Genomic DNA, 5,000 nt, shown 5'->3' with positions numbered 1-5,000 from the left:
CCCGGGGCGTCTCGTCCTCATTGCGAGGTGAGGCGCACCTAGAGCGTACACGTTGGGACCCGAAAGATGGTGAACTATGCCTGGCCAGGACGAAGTCAGGGGAAACCCTGATGGAGGTCCGTAGCGATTCTGACGTGCAAATCGATCGTCGGAGCTGGGTATAGGGGCGAAAGACTAATCGAACCATCTAGTAGCTGGTTCCCTCCGAAGTTTCCCTCAGGATAGCTGGTGCTCGTACGAGTCTCATCCGGTAAAGCGAATGATTAGAGGCCTTGGGGCCGAAACGACCTCAACCTATTCTCAAACTTTAAATGGGTGAGATCTCCGGCTTGCTTGATATGCTGAAGCCGCGAGCAAACGACTCGGATCGGAGTGCCAAGTGGGCCACTTTTGGTAAGCAGAACTGGCGCTGTGGGATGAACCAAACGCCGAGTTAAGGCGCCCGAATCGACGCTCATGGGAAACCATGAAAGGCGTTGGTTGCTTAAGACAGCAGGACGGTGGCCATGGAAGTCGGAATCCGCTAAGGAGTGTGTAACAACTCACCTGCCGAAGCAACTAGCCCTGAAAATGGATGGCGCTGAAGCGTCGTGCCTATACTCGGCCGTCAGTCTGGCAGTCATGGCCGGTCCTTGCGGCCGGCCGCGAAGCCCTGACGAGTAGGAGGGTCGCGGCGGTGGGCGCAGAAGGGTCTGGGCGTGAGCCTGCCTGGAGCCGCCGTCGGTGCAGATCTTGGTGGTAGTAGCAAATACTCCAGCGAGGCCCTGGAGGGCTGACGCGGAGAAGGGTTTCGTGTGAACAGCCGTTGCACACGAGTCAGTCGATCCTAAGCCCTAGGAGAAATCCGATGTTGATGGGGGCCGTCATAGCATGATGCACTTTGTGCTGGCCCCCGTTGGGCGAAAGGGAATCCGGTTCCTATTCCGGAACCCGGCAGCGGAACCGATACAAGTCGGGCCCCTCTTTTAGAGATGCTCGTCGGGGTAACCCAAAAGGACCCGGAGACGCCGTCGGGAGATCGGGGAAGAGTTTTCTTTTCTGCATGAGCGTTCGAGTTCCCTGGAATCCTCTAGCAGGGAGATAGGGTTTGGAACGCGAAGAGCACCGCAGTTGCGGCGGTGTCCCGATCTTCCCCTCGGACCTTGAAAATCCGGGAGAGGGCCACGTGGAGGTGTCGCGCCGGTTCGTACCCATATCCGCAGCAGGTCTCCAAGGTGAAGAGCCTCTAGTCGATAGAATAATGTAGGTAAGGGAAGTCGGCAAATTGGATCCGTAACTTCGGGATAAGGATTGGCTCTGAGGATCGGGGCGTGTCGGGCTTGGTCGGGAAGTGGGTCAGCGCTAACGTGCCGGGCCTGGGCGAGGTGAGTGCCGTAGGGGTGCCGGTAAGTGCGGGCGTTTAGCGCGGGCGTGGTCTGCTCTCGCCGTTGGTTGGCCTCGTGCTGGCCGGCGGTGCAGGATGCGCGCGCCTGCGCGGCGTTCGCGCCCCGGTGCTTCAACCTGCGTGCAGGATCCGAGCTCGGTCCCGTGCCTTGGCCTCCCACGGATCTTCCTTGCTGCGAGGCCGCGTCCGCCTTAGCGTGCTCCTCCGGGGGCGCGCGGGTGCGCGGATTCTCTTCGGCCGCCATTCAACGATCAACTCAGAACTGGCACGGACTGGGGGAATCCGACTGTCTAATTAAAACAAAGCATTGCGATGGCCCTAGCGGGTGTTGACGCAATGTGATTTCTGCCCAGTGCTCTGAATGTCAACGTGAAGAAATTCAAGCAAGCGCGGGTAAACGGCGGGAGTAACTATGACTCTCTTAAGGTAGCCAAATGCCTCGTCATCTAATTAGTGACGCGCATGAATGGATTAACGAGATTCCCGCTGTCCCTATCTACTAGCTCCAGCTGTCTCATACTGTGAGCCCTCAAGCTGTGCGGGCTCTCGGTTGGTAAAAGGCAGTATGGGGAAGGATGCGTCTCAAACAGCCTCTCCTTCTCAAGTGCCCTTACCTGCCTTCTTGAGGTGGAGCTGTTAAGCCTTCGGGCAACTGAAGGGTAGGGGCGCGACAGTGTGCTGAACAACTTGTACACTGGTTCTGATAGCTGCATTCGCTGTGGTGGGATCCTGCCCCAAGTCGGCGAAGGCCACTCGCCTTGTCTTGGACCCCAAGGCATGCTCCGCCAAGCCGGGGCGTGGTGACATGTCCCCGGTCAGGTTAGATGGGTCCAGACCTCCGAACGTCTGGGGGACCGGCCCGGCACCTGAGTAGGACCGGGTCTTTGGCCTTTGGTGGGAACCTGGCCCAGTAGGGGGCGAAGGACGGAGAGTGAATCCGCTCTCCCGGAATGTGGGTGGCATTCGCCGATAAGGGAGCGGGTGAAAACTGTGGTGGTGTGGCTGTTGAAGAGGACTAGTGCGCTGTACCCACGGCGTGCTAAACCTGGCAGCTCAGTTACTGATAGCTCTTGGTCAAGGGGCGGGACCGGTGAGCGAGCTGCATATAGCCTCCCCCCATGCCAGAGAGGCCGGTCCGGGGCAAGAGACGGGCCTCCACTTTTACACTCTCTAATTATCACAATGGCGGAAAATCAAGAGAGTGTTAATGCGTTAGATACTAGCGAAGTTTCGAGCCTCGAGAATGTGTCTGTCGCTGAGCGACATTCGAAATTTCTGAGATTGCTGGATACTAGCATTAAAAATGGAAAGATAAGCAATTATGCTATAAACCATATTAGGGACTTTGTGGCCAACTGGGCAATCGCCCACTCTCAGTTAGAGGGTAGGGTAACAGAATTAGAGAAAGAAAATGAAAGACTTAGAGGTCAACCGGCCCGGTCTTATGCTGCGGTTGCTAGAGCCCCAGTTGCCAAGGCACCGACAGCGAAACAAACCATACAGGACAACATTAAGAAAGTTGCTCCCACAGTGTTCATTAAGCCTAAACCTGGTGATGACATTAAGGCTGTTAAGTCAGCATTTGAGAAGTGCATTGATCCTAAGAAGGATAAAATAAAGATAAACAATGTACGCACTGCAAAGAATGTGCTCATTGTAGAAACGGCATCACAAGAGGACTGCCAAAAGATTTTAAGCAATGAACAACTGAGCAATAAAGTGAAGTGCGAACCTCCTCGCAAGCGTCGACCTTTGATGTGTCTGTATGACGTACCTACGTACATGACAACAGACAATCTGCTAGACGCAATTTACACGCAAAATTTTGACGTGAACATGTCAAGAGGAGAATTCGATGAACAATTTAAGCTACGCTTTAAAGTAGGCCCACGTGGGAAACTGACAGTACACCACGTGGTAGAAGTCTCGCCAGGTTTATGGAAATTACTAACGAGAGTGGGTCGGTTGTATGTTGGCTACTCTGCGTTGAATATAAAAGATTACCTGGCAGTGCCGAGATGCACTAAATGCCAGGACATTAATCATACAAACAAGTATTGTACGCAACCTGATATCATATGCGGCCATTGTGGCCTCTCTGGACATATTAAGAATGGCTGTCCTAATAAGGACAAAGCGGCAGTATGTGTACCATGCAAGAGACGAGGCCGCAAGTGTGGTGGACCTAAAGATTGTCCAACCCACCGAATGTTCTTAGACAGACTTGTCCAAAGAACAGATTACGGCGATATTTAAAGTGGTACAAGTCAATGCCATGCGCAGCCAGATGGTTGCACATGAGCTACGGAAGGTAGCGGAACAAGAAGGAGTTGATATTCTTTTGATACAAGAACCGAACTCCTGTGCGGGTCGAGTCCCTGGTTTTCCCGCAACAGCACAGGTGGTATCCTCAGGTGGGAACCCCATGAGTGCAATTATAGTATTGAATAAAACTATTAAAACTACGATATTAAATCAGTTCTGTACTGAGCATATTATAGTTGTACAACTAAATCTGCTGTCTTACAGTATGTACGTTGTAAACGTCTACTGCCAATTCAGACATGACATCAAGATTTATCTTGATCAGCTGAATTGGATACTAAGAGTTTTAGCCGGGCAGGCTATAATTGTAGCTCTTGATGCTAATGCTAAGTCCCCACTCTGGCACAGCGATGTACAGGACGGTAGGGGTGCGGAGCTTGTGGATTTGATAATGGAAACGCACATGTATGTGCTAAACTTGCCTGGGTACCCCCCGACCTACTCAGGGAGGGCGGGTGCAACATCAAATATTGATGTCACACTAGCAAGCGAGAGGGCAGCACCCCACGTCCATAACTGGCAAGTAAGAGAACATCTAACTGTCAGTGACCATAACTGTATAACATTTGATATAGCGCCGACCATCGCGGATGTGCCAGGCGAATGGGTGGAACGCTTCAATTATGCTCGGACAGACTGGGACCGACTCGTGCAGGTGTTCAGTCCTCCCGAGTTCGGAGAGGACATAGGTAATATTGATGAAGCTGTGGAGGAGCTGGTAAGCTCCGTGCAAACGGCTATCACACTGGCTGTACCTCGAATAGCGAGATACATCTGCAGGGAGTCCACCCCATGGACCCCTGAATTGACTGTGCTCAAACGGTCGGTCAGAAGGGCGCGAAGCAACTACCAAAGGAGCTTTGCCCATGACGAACGACAATACCACCTGCGTATTTATCGTCGTCTGAAGCAGAGATACAAGGATCAGTTGGACATTACAAGGCGCCAATCCTGGGAAAAATTTGTGAACGATCAGCTGGGAACAGACCCTTGGGGAGTTCCTTACAAAATCGTTCGAGAAAAAATAAGATCGCCCATGATTCTGTCTACGCTACGTGCTGGGGATGGAGACACGACCAAGAATTGGGAAGAAACAGCAAGGTTGCTGTTGGATACATTATTGCCTGATGACATTGAGGACCAAGACTCGCACGAACAGCGGGACATACGTCAGGCGCTGTCGATTCCGTATCTTAACGATACAAACGTGTGCCCTTTCTCAGCAGAGGAGGTAGAAGCAACCATCTACACCTTTGCAAGGAAGAAGGCGCCTGGTCCTGACGGGATCCCT

The 5,000-nt window shown here is 52.7% G+C and overlaps 1 pseudogene; it reads left to right on the top strand.

Annotated features, from left to right (window-relative positions):
* The window catches only part of LOC124582042, a 2,981-nt pseudogene extending 1,074 nt beyond the window's left edge, over positions 1 to 1,907 (top strand).
* The last annotated feature ends 3,093 nt before the right edge of the window (positions 1,908 to 5,000 follow it).

This window comes from Schistocerca americana, unplaced genomic scaffold (assembly GCF_021461395.2).
Source record: "Schistocerca americana isolate TAMUIC-IGC-003095 unplaced genomic scaffold, iqSchAmer2.1 HiC_scaffold_389, whole genome shotgun sequence".
Lineage (NCBI taxonomy): Eukaryota > Metazoa > Arthropoda > Insecta > Orthoptera > Acrididae > Schistocerca > Schistocerca americana.
The sequence above is the reverse complement of the archived record's forward strand: the minus strand, read 5'-3'. Positions and strand labels throughout refer to the sequence as shown.